The sequence below is a fragment of the Arvicanthis niloticus genome, chromosome 24 (assembly GCF_011762505.2).
Source record: "Arvicanthis niloticus isolate mArvNil1 chromosome 24, mArvNil1.pat.X, whole genome shotgun sequence".
NCBI classification, from domain to species: domain Eukaryota; kingdom Metazoa; phylum Chordata; class Mammalia; order Rodentia; family Muridae; genus Arvicanthis; species Arvicanthis niloticus.
Genome location: NC_133432.1, coordinates 9,120,160 through 9,132,009, shown reverse-complemented (window position 1 = coordinate 9,132,009; position 11,850 = coordinate 9,120,160). Strand labels below are relative to the sequence as shown.

At 47.7% G+C, this 11,850-nt stretch overlaps 1 long non-coding RNA gene across 1 annotated transcript; it reads left to right on the top strand.

Annotated features, from left to right (window-relative positions):
• Positions 1-558: 558 nt before the first annotated feature.
• LOC143437668 (uncharacterized) lies at positions 559-6,771 on the top strand. The gene is made up of 5 exons (XR_013107013.1): positions 559-646; positions 4,121-4,147; positions 4,530-4,599; positions 4,867-4,995; positions 5,703-6,771. It is a non-coding gene; the product is annotated as an uncharacterized LOC143437668 (long non-coding RNA).
• Positions 6,772-11,850: the final 5,079 nt, after the last annotated feature.

Genomic DNA, 11,850 nt, shown 5'->3' with positions numbered 1-11,850 from the left:
CCAAGTCCCAGGAGCGTCCACAATACATTATCTCACTAAATCCACTCAAGAGCTGAGAGCTGGGGCGCCCTCCCTCCCTTCTTGGGGGGAGGGGGAATGGATGGCGGTCCTGAATCCAGGTCATCCATCTCACCGGCTGGGTTCCCACAGGGCCCCTTGGAGAACCCATGAAGAAGCCCTGAGACAAACAGCCGGGACCAGACTATTAGGTAAGCCAATCCAATGCCAGCTGCTGTGACAAATTGACTTCCAAGTGCTGGTGACCCGATACCACAGACACTTACTTCTTATCCTACACTGGGTAAAATTACAAACGGGTGCCCCTGCTTGCCAAGTATGTTTCAGTGGGTCCTATTGGTATTCCAACCTCCTCCAGTTAAAAGCGGCGCCCACCTCTTAGCCTCCGCCCCTTCTGCATTAGCCTGCACAGGGGACAAGGCTTTATGAGTCAGTCCTGGAAATGTTCCGCAGGCTATCACTTCTATGCACATTCATTGGGTAGAGGTGGGTCATGTGGCTATATACTTGCAAAGGATGCTGGGAAGTGTAGTCCAGTCCTGCCGCAACCCAAAGAGGAAGGAGTCCTGCAGAGCCCAAGCCAGACTATTTCCTGAGAACCTCTGTTCTTACCTATTGCTTTAAGCAGGTCAGTTCCGATTTTATTAATATTACATATATTGCATAAGAATTAGGCTGAGGCTATGTTTAGGAATACACACACACACACACACACACACACACACCCCACACACAGTCTTATGTGTCAACAATTAAAGAAAAAGAAAAAAAGACACCATGAATTTGAAAGAGAGTCAGAGGTGTGGTATATTGATGTAGGGTTTGGAGGAAGGAGGAGGGGAGGAAGGAATGGGAAATGATGGTAATTATATTATAATCTCAAAAGATAAAAAGAAAAATTATTAACAATCAGTCTGAATGAAGAAGGGTGTGTTTGTATGCTTGTTTCCTGAGACAGGGTCTAGCTATGAAGGCAAACTGGCCTGGAATCTACTATGTAGACCAGGTTGGTGTTGAACTCCAAGTGTTAGGATTAAAGGCTTGTGCCACCTGGATTGAACTATCATCATCATCATCTTCTTCTTCTTCTTCTTCTTCTTCTTCTTCTTCTTCTTCTTCTTCTTCTTCTTCTTCTTCTTCTTCTTCTTCTTCTTCTCCTCCTCCTCCTCTTCCTCCTCCTCCTCCTCCTCCTCCTCCTCCTCCTCCTCCTCCTTCTCCTTCTTCCTTTAACTTTTTTAACGTGTGTTTGTGCGCGTGTGCGTCCGTGCGTGCGTGCGTGGGTGCGTGTGATGTGTGTGCGTGCGTGTGGTGTGTGTGTGTGTGTGTGTGTGTGTTTTCCTTCTACCCGAGAATTCCTCACTTCTGGGGTCCCAGTTATTTACGAGCAAGCTGGCATTTCAGAGGGGTTCTGGGATCAGAACTGAGATCCTCAAGCAGGCGCGGCAGACACTTTGCCACGCAAAGTGAATCTCGATGAGTGAGTGGGAGCCCTCTGGCCAGCAGAGGAAGCAGAGGGACAGCCTGGTACTGGGAATGAGGCAGCACAAAATCTACAACCCTCCTCCCACTGGCCAGGGAACTGTATTTTGTGGCCTGTCTCCTTGGCAATACCCAGTTCCCTCAGGACAAGGCCAGTTCACCCTCACTTAAGGGGTTCTGCAGAGTCAAGGCTAAGAATACAGCTTGGAGTAAGCCTGGAACACAGAGGGTTCTAAGCAGGGGCAGGTTGGTATCATCAGCCAAGCGCGGCACCTTGGCTGGGCAGTGTCTGGCGGAGCCTCTCTGATGGCCCAAAGGAGATATGTGGGAAGAGACAGAGAAGAGAGGCAAAGGGAAGAAGATTCCAAGGTGATGAGCAACTGCTGGGTTGACAAGTTGTGTCCCACCACGAAGGAGGAAGACACACTAGACCCAGTGAGAACAGCATTCTGATTGGAGCAGGGCGTCCCCTGAGATGTGCATAGAGGAGCAGAACTGTACAGGTTAGAGAAAGCCAAGCCACAGCCAGATGGGGATTCCCCGGCCTTCAGTGCTGAGGCTTTGGGCTGTCCTCATGATACCCTCATTCCCACAGGCCTCTGGTGCTGGGTTAATATCATCCCTCAGGCTGAGACAGACTCACCTTGTCTCCTGTACTCTTATCTATCAAACCTTGGGAGGCATCTTATTCTCTCTCTCTCTCTCTCTCTCTCTCTCTCTCTCTCTCTCTCTTCTCTCTCTCTCTCTCTCTGTGTGTGTATGTGTGTGTGTTTGTGTGTTTGTGTGTATGAGAGAGAGACAGAGAGAGAAACAGAGACAGATAGAGACAGAGAGAGACAGAGAGACTCACTTTTACACTGTGTAGTTCTGGCTGTCCTAGAATTCACTATGTAGACCAGGCTGGAACGAAATTCACAACCATCCATCCTCCTGCCTATGCTTCCTGAGTGCTGGGACTAAAGTCATGTCTCACCATGTCCAGCCTTAAACGTGTGTGTATGTAGTGTGTGTGTATGTGTGTGTGTATGTGTGTGTGTGTGTGTGTGTAATTGTTATAAATACTTTGATGGTTTCAAAAAAATCAGAAGTTTTAGAAGCAAAATTAGGAGAGACAATTCCAGACAGATCACATGATGCTGACAGTCCCCTAAAGGTGGAAGTGGGGAGCAGTCCACCTAAAGTAGAGCCCTCAAGATTGGGGGGCTTGGGGGGACACAGCTCAGTAACAGAAGTTTTTAAAATCCTAAAAAGCACTGGATTCCCAGTCCCTCAAAACAACCCATGTCGGGTAGATCTGACACCAGCCATGTTTGAACTTAGACGCTTCCGAGGAACCCCCAAGTAACAAGGTGAAATCTTGTATGGTGGACAGATATCCCATGACCCTGATGGGGTCTGGTGTTTGGCATCTGGCTCTGTTCTAGAACGAACATGCTCCACAGCTGCCCGGTTTGTTCATCCTCACCCAGTCCTTATCCTTGGGCACAGGATGAGAGTGTCTTGTAAGTGACTCTCCCAAGGGTCCACCCCTCGCCTTTTGTCTTCCAAGTTCAGTCTCTATCTTAAATTTTTTATTTTATTTATTTATTTATTTATTTATTTATTTATTTATTTATTTTTACTATTTACGTGCACTTGTGTGCATGTGCCTGTGAAGGCAAAGGGAGCTGCTGTTATAAGCAGCTATAAACTACCCTAAGTGGGTCCTGGGCAGTGAACTGGGGTCCTCGTAGGAGCGGCATTGCTGTTGTTACCCTCTGAGCCATCTGCTGGCCCAGACTACTTCACCTGCTTTTTCCTTAGTCTCCTACGGTCAACACGGTTCCCATTAAATAGCTTGCCCTTGCCATGCTACACCTCCTTCAGTGCTCACAGGTGTGTGTCGGGGGAGGATGGACATTGTCATTCCAGGGGTATGCCTGTCTACAGGTGTCTCAGTGGGTTGGAGAGAGACAGACGTGACGTTTTGACATTTTATACTTTCTCCCCCAATCTCCAACCTTCCTCCTTTCAGCCCTAAGCAACCACGGATCTAATCTGTCTCTAGACATTTCTCTATTCTGTAAGTGCAGCTGGCTGTGGTTTCACACTTGTGATCCCAGGGCTTAGGCGGTAGAGGCAGGAGGATCGGGAGATTCAGGTCATCCTTCATTACTTGTTGAATTGGAGGCTAGCCTGGTCTATTTGAGGTCCTGACTCAAAAATAAATTAATAAATATCTAAGGCCAGCAAGATGGCTCAGCAAGAAAGTTGCTTGCAGCCAAGCCTGATAAGTGACTTGTGCATATTGTCCTCTGATCTTCATGTGTTTTCTGACACACCTATGAGAGAAAACCCTGCCTTTCACCGAAAAATAATCAAATGAATGAATACAAATTAAATTTAAAGAGTATAAAATAGAGCCAGGTGTGGTGGTGCACGGCAGGCAGATCTCTGAGTTTGAGGCCAGCCTGGTCTACAGAGCGAGTTCCGGAACAGCCAGGGCAACATAGAGAAACCCCATCTTGAAAAAAGAAATTGTATATGTATCTGCGTATGAGTATGTATATGTACATAATGCATATGTATATAATGTATATGTATAGCTAAAATTAAAAGGTACTGTTTGTGTGTCTCTTGTCAGATTAAAAAGGAGCCTGCAGGAAGGATGGTAGGTGAGCCTCTCTTTCTTTTGTAAAGTGTGTGTGTGTGAGTGCGTTCGCGCGCGCACATGCATGCACACTGGAGCATAAGAGTGACAACATTATGTGTCACTATCAGGAGCACCGCCCACTCTTTTGAGGCAGCATCTCTCTCATTGGCCTGGGACTCATCAGTTAAGCTAGACTGGCTGCTAGAGAGCCTCAGGGATCCACCTAAGTCTACTTCCCTGAAATTGGGGTTTCATGCACAGGCTACCACACCCAGCTTTTTAAACATTGGTTCTGGGGGAGAGAACAGACTCATCTTCCAAGACAAACACTTTATTGACTGAGCCACCCACTCACCCCTGCCTCGCCCATCCCCCCTCCCCGTTTCCGTTGGCCACACAGGAATCACTGGAGTTCTCGGCAAGTGACGAGGACAAAGGCATAATCTCGGGAGTCTACAAGTGTGAGCCAGGTACTTTCCCCGGGCCCAGGTGATGAATTGTGCAAGGCGTGGGTACCGCTTGGGAAAGGATCCTTCCCCAGTTTGCAGCTGGGGAAACTGAGGGTGAAGATCACTGATCTGTGCCTTGAGGGAATTCCAGAAGAGCACAAGGCTTAGCTGCCCACAAGGAGAGGGTGGATGGCGGTGGTGGTGAAGAGGATGTTGACACTCCTGGGGGTGGGGTTGGGAATTAGATGTTCAAACGGGATGATGAGAATGCTAACTAATTGCATCTAGTCTGGAGTGACTCACTGACAGGACCCTCGACTGTTGGGAAGATCCCAGGCTCGTGGGGACCCACGGCGCTGCTGGGATGCGGATACGCCACGAATCATTTGACACACCAGCCGGGCTTCTAGCCGAGCTGTAAGTCAAAGATTTTATAAATTGGATCGTATTTTAGAGAACAGATAAAAGAGAGAGGCTGTGACTCCTCGGGAAGAATCCGTGCACTAGGTGGTAATCAGGCCAGATTTATGATTTCTGTAAAGACGGAGATCAGAGACAAATGCCAGCCAGCCAGGCATCCTGTGATAATTAATTAAGAGTCTGGTGGAGTCATAGGTGTGAGCCTGGCTTTAAATGGCTTTTCTTTTTTATTAAAATCACACAAAAATCAAAGCCAAGAATACGGTGTTTCCAGGGTAGATGTTACTTACGCTCCACTTAAGAGTTGGGGAAACTGACATTCTGGGAATTAATGACCCACGGATGGCCACGGAGTTAAGTAACAAAGCTGAGATTCTGTGGACCAGAACATTAGGGATGCTTCTGCGTCATCTGGGAGACAGTGATGGCAGGGTGTCAGCAGACTGTCTGTTGAGAATAGTAACCATGTCCTTAACCTGTCCCCAGGCTACCAAAGGTGTCATGTGTTCCTATGTAGCAAGTTAGCGCCCAAACTGAGCGTTTTCTCACAGCAAACCTGTCTCTGGGAATTAGTACTGTAGTTACTAAAGCTGAATGGGGCTACAATACCCTTTCCCCCAACAAGATGGCACCTCGCATAGCTATTTCCGGGGGTGGGGTTGGGGGCGGGGTCTCAGTTCCTCATGGTTTGAGCCTCTCTACAGGATTGCTTGGATATCCTCACAATATGGCGACTGGCTTTCCAAGAAGCAAGAGACCTAGCAAGAGGAGAAAGGGAAGCCACAGTGTGTTATACTTCTGGTCAAAACAGGATAAAAATCCAAGCTCCCACCGATGGATGGGTGGAGACATAAATAGTGGTACACCCATAAACTGTGAGACATTATTTGGCGTCCCACAGTTTGGAGTAAAACAGAATAAAATACTGATCATGCTATGACATAAAGGAACGTTGAAGTTGTGCTAAGCGAAAGGATCCAGACACAAAGCATTCACCGTTTCTATTCACTGCAAATGTCCTGGATACACAGAAAGTTGATTAGGTGTTTCCCAGAGCTGCGGTGTAGACCAAAAGGAGACGTAATGTAGAGTGAAAATGACAGAACATCCCAGAATTAGATAGCCAGAATGATTGCACAGTCTGGTGAATATATTAAAAACCACTGCATTGCACACAGGGATTGGAGAGCTTTGTGACAGGTGAATTTTTACCTCAACTGAAAAAGTCAACCATTTTAACTCCACAGGCTGGGTCATTCACATTCTTTCTGTATATCAATCTGTTGTCGTGAGTATTCTCACCGTCCATTCTCTTGTTGGGAGGCCTTTGTGTCAGTTTTCATCTGTCTCAGTTTCACACACACACACACACACACACACACACACCGCCCCCCAACCCCGGCATAGGTTCCCCTGTCTGTGTGTGGTGGTGTCTTCAAGGAGCCTCCTGCGGGAGCACGGGTGCAGGATGCAGGGTCAGAAGCTTGCTGTGCGCGGAGCACAGAGCACGGGTGCGGACATGCAGGGTTTCTGTATCTTCTGCTTCACAGCCTGGCTTTTTCTAGAACTCCTTTCTGAGCCTATGGAAACCAAGCAGGGAAACAGCTCTGCCTCCCCGCTTAGCCCTGCGAGCCCCCTGAGGTCTCAGAAAATAGGGCAACCAGAATGGAAAACAAATCTGGCCAATCAGGAGGTGTGCTGCTCTCCCCACCCTGGTGCTCAGAGACCCGCTGGACGGCAGCAGGGCCTCCCCCATCAGAAAGTATTAATGAATATTCACAGGATTCATTAAACATTTCCCCGCGTGGCTGAGCAAAACAGTGCCGAAACCCCCAAGCCATTAACAAAAAAAAAAAAAAAGGACAGAGAAATATTACAGGGGCTGGAGCAAAAGCTGCATAGCCCTCTGGCGATTTTTAGTGTTGAAACTCAACCTAGTGGCACGGTTGCACCGGTGTTTCTGAAGGGTCTGTGTCCAGGGTCTCCATTACTCTGAACAGTCAGTACTGTTTGTGGAAGCGCTCTTTCAGATAGTCGCAGACACACACTATGGTGCGGAAGCCACAGCCACATCTACGCGACACTTCTGAGAGTTGAAGATTTCTCTAGGAACCCCCTTATTGGTGGCTAATAGGTAGGTAGTACCAGTCTGAGTACTGTGACCCCACTTGACAGATAAGGAAACTGAGGCATCTGGTTACTGGTGCATTGTCCAAGACTCACTGTACTGGGGCCAGACCACTCTGTTCTTGAAGCTTTGATTGGCCAAGATGCCTTCACCAGCCAGAGTGGGGCAATTCAGCAAGGGCCCATCCCCCAACCTAGAGCCCAGTATAAGAGTACAGTAGTTACAGGCCATCATAGGCATCTAGAGGAGCCTATACTCCCCTCTCTGTGAGTGCAAGTCTATAAGGAACCCAGAAAAGAGACAACCATGTGCAGAGAGAATCCTCTCATGTCCAAATCAATGACAGTCATGGGAGTATAGCCTCAAGCTTGAGCTGGGCCAGTTGATACAGAACATTCTAGAAGGGCCTGGTTCATTCTAGCCTGTGAGAGAACCAACAGGATAAGGGGGTATGTGGTGGGACCCAGAGGATCTTCCACTCCTGACAGCTCTATCTATGGCTACCTGGAAGTGGACTCCCTTCCATGACTATTTTACCCTGAACAGGAAGAGGAAGAGGAAGAGGAAGGGAGGAGAAGAGAGAGGAGGAGGGAGAAGAGGGGAGAAGAGGGGAGAAGGAGGGAGAGGAGTTAGGACAAGAAGAGAAAGTCAAGGAGGGGGAAAGGGAGGAAAAGGAGGTAGGCCAAGGAGATAAAAACTATGAGGGGGAAGGGGAAGAGAGGAAGGAGGGGAAGAGGGAGTGGGGAAGGACACAGCCTCTTCTTGGAGAGGGGTTCTGAGAGAAGAGGTGTCTGGGAGCAGTAAAACAAGCAACTGGAAGTCAATTCATGATTTACAAACTGACAGCCTGTGCTCTACTCAAACCTGGCTGCTCTCTCTATGCTCTGCTTTCTCTGGAATTCTCCAGACAGCTCTCTGCTACAGATAACTTTCTTGCAATTCTGAAACCTCTCTGGATAGCTTAGCTCCTGCAGATGAAAAGCCCAGTCTTTAATTTACATATCAATTCTGTCATTACCCCAGGTTCCCTTTTGATTATCCCATGAATCAGCATCCCATAGCCCCAGCTCCTTGATTCTTAGAAAGAAACAGCAAGCACAAGCACAGACAATAAGCTAGCTGGGTGGGACCCAGCTCTGAAATTAATATTCCTACCATGCCTGGGCCTGGGCCTAAACTCCCTTTGTACCAGACTGACCTTGAACTCAGGAATCTGCCCACCTTTATATCTGCTTGTCTATGTATCTTTCTGACAAGCTGGCTCACAGTGCAGCTGCCTCTGTTCTTTTAGATCTGTGAATCTCCTTACACAGTTTACTTTGCATCCTTATATTTTGCATAGCTGAGAAATGATGTTTTCGAACTCATGTTTTCAGTGTTCTTTCCCACAGCCTTAAGGGCTGTTCTTAAGATCACAACATTCTACCACTTTGCTGAGACATAATCACACCCTTGCCTCCCCGACTCCTGATGGTTTTGATTATCATAGAGTCCATTAACCTTGGCAGAGGGGACATTGGAGGAATGTGAAAATATGTACACTAATATACAAACAAGCCTTACCCCCTCAGCAACCATCAACCCTCCTGGAGGCTCATCCCTTCCTAGCACTGTTCCAGGGGTGGAAAACCAGGTCATCCTGTCTCTTACATAGCCAACCGGAACTCAGCAGACAATAATAGCAGCTTTGATTGAGCAGCGACCATGTGACTGAAGCAGACTCAGTGGGTCTGCTGAAGGGGCCGCTGGCTATTGCCCCTTCACATAGAACTTCAGCTAAACGTTCTCCAAGATGTCTTCTCAGTCTTGTGTGGTCTTTAAATCTCCATTTTAGGACAAAACAACCAGGGCCCAGCCAGGGTCTGGCTTGCATTGGTTATCTACAGCTACACAACACACTCCCTGGCTGTTTCTCTGGAAGCCTTAGGAGCCACAAGGTTGGGGTCCAAGAGAGATGGTTGTTCTATATCAGATGTCTGAGGAAGTCACAGGCTAGAGGTGACCTGGAGTGGCCATGGTGGGAAACCTTTGTGGGGGCCGGGCTCTAATGCTTAGTTACTTTCTGCTGCTGTGATAAATGCCATAACTAAAAGCAACTTGAGGGGGAGAGGCTTTTTTCCAGCTAACAACTCTCAGGTCACAATCTATCACTGAAGGAAGTCAGGACAGGAATTCAAGCAGGACAGGAACCTGGAGGCCGGAGCTAAGGCAGAGGCCATGGAGGGGTGCTGCTTAGTGGTTTGCTTCTCATTACTTGCTCAGCCTGCTTTTTTTAATAGAACCCAGGACCACCAGCCCAGGGATGGCTCCACCCACAATGGGCGGGGCCCTTTCCTATCAATCACTAGTTAAGAAATGCCCTATTGATGGAGGTATCTTTTCAGCTGGAGTTCCTCTTCCTGGATAACTCTAGCTTGTGTGAAGCTGACAAAAAGGGTCTTCCTCTTAGTGGGTTGGCTAGTTCCTCTTTACATAGAACTTCAGGACTGGCTGACTGTGTCTGTCATGTGACTGCTGACTCCTCTCCTGTGCATGACCTAGAAGTAGGCAGAAGAGGCCATGGTGAACTGAGTGACCCAGCCCTGGAAGTCTCTCTGTGCCTCAGCCACATCCCTTCCTTAGAAATGACTCACTAAGGGAAGTCACTTAAGCCATCATTAGAGAGGTGAGGGCCCCACCTTAGACAAGAGGGGTGTCACAGGGTTTGTGGGCATCAAAAACAGCCCAGGGCTCCAATCCTGTAACTGCAAACGGGTGAGGCTCCACAGACAGATGTCACTTCTTGCTGTAAGATGCAGCAGCCTCTAGCTCAGTCTATTTGAGAGACTTGTTAATTAAACTGAAAAGCAGAAAACTCATATGTCCAACTATAACAGATTTTTTTCCCAATTAAGGTCTCTTATAGCACAGGCTGACCCCAAATTCTCAGTCCTCCTGCCTCAACCTCACCAGTTCTGGGAGGAATGGTCAGAACTCAGGTCCTCATGCTGAACAGCAAGCAGGCTGCCCGCTGGACCTTAAAACTGCTTAGGTTTTTGTGGGTGTTTGTTGTTTTTGAGACAGTCTCACAATTCCCAGGCTGGCCTTGAACAGTCTTATGTAACTGCAAAGGATCTTGAATTTCTGATTCTCTTGTTCTACCTCTCAAGTTTTGGGGTCACAGAGGTGTGGGTCATACCCAACTCTAAAACAAATACTTATTTCAATTAGTTTAACCATCATTATCTATCATCTATTATCCATGTATCTGTCATCTGTTATCTATATGTATATCATTTATCTATTATCTTTCTATAATCTATATTCTATCCACCTATTTCTATCTTCCCTCAACTATCATCTACCAATCTATCATCTGTCTATCATTTACCTATTTATCAACATCTATCTATCTATCTATCTATCTATCTATCTATCTATCTATCTACCTAAAATCTATCAATCATCTATCATCTATTGGTCTGTCAGTACTGGGGCCTTGCACATGCTAGAACAATATTTGTATCCTACCACTGGGCCACACCTCCACCCTCTAAATGCTCTGAATTCACGAATGAATCCACAATCCCTATCTTCTTGGTGCTTACTGTCCAAAGAGGGAAAATAATTAATCAAAAGAACTCACTGAATAATGACCACATCACAGCAGAAACCAGGGAGGGAGCTGTGAGTTTCAAGCGCCAATGTTTGGTTGACTTTAGAGCTATTGTGGGGTCACAGAGGCAGGTGTGTGTGCCTGAGAGCTGGGATGAGACTCTGTGCCCCGAGTAGGCAGGATCTTTGGGTTCAGGGTCAGAGGATGGAATGGGTAGAATGGGACTGGCTTTTGATGTGTATAGAAGGTAACTGTACCAGCTGTCCGAAACTGTCAGCTTGGCACTTGCTGGTTTCCGCTCTACAGCACCAGGCTCTGGAAGTCTTTGTGTTCTCTGGGTGTGACTTCTTTGGCTGTGCTGGGAATCTTAGATCATCTGCAAAAGCCAGAGTGCCAAAGAGGGGTGGTCTTGGTTCTGACTGAGGGCTGACTCCAGACCCTGATTCCTTCCCATGTGGTCCTCACGCTCAGCTCATGCCGGCTCCAGTTGTGAGCTTGCACTGTTGGTGGCTGTTCGCATGTTCTTGGGGAACTCAAAATCCCTTATCCACATAGCTACCAATGGTTTCTCTCTCACACATACCTTTATTAAAGACAAGTTCTCACCGTATAGCTCAGGCTGGTCTGGAGTTTGCAATCCTCTGGCCTCAGCCTTCTGAGTGCTGGAAAATCAGGCCAGTGTCCATGAAGGACTCAAATTCTTAGCACTTTGTTGCTTGGCGCCTTTGTGTGGGCTATGGGCCCTCTCCCCAGACCCCTCCTGCTTCAGGGGGCTGAGCAGTGGTCTGCACCCATGACTCTCTGCTTCCTGACTGTGGATGGATGTGGTGTGACCAGCTCCCTCAGGATCCTGCTTCAGTGACTTCCCAAACATGATGGATTGTAACTTGAAACTCTGAGCAAAATAAACCCTTTTCTCCCTGAAGTTGCTTTGGTCAGAGTATTTTATCATAGCGACAGCAGGCACCCCAAAAGGAAACCCCATTCCCATAGGTAGCCAACCCTGCATTCCAACCTTTTGTGCATTGCCAAGAATTCCCTCCTCATGGTCCCCCATCTTCTATGCTCTGTGGCTTCATCCCCTGCCTGGCTCTGGCTTCACCTCTGATGATAGACCCTCGGCATCCCT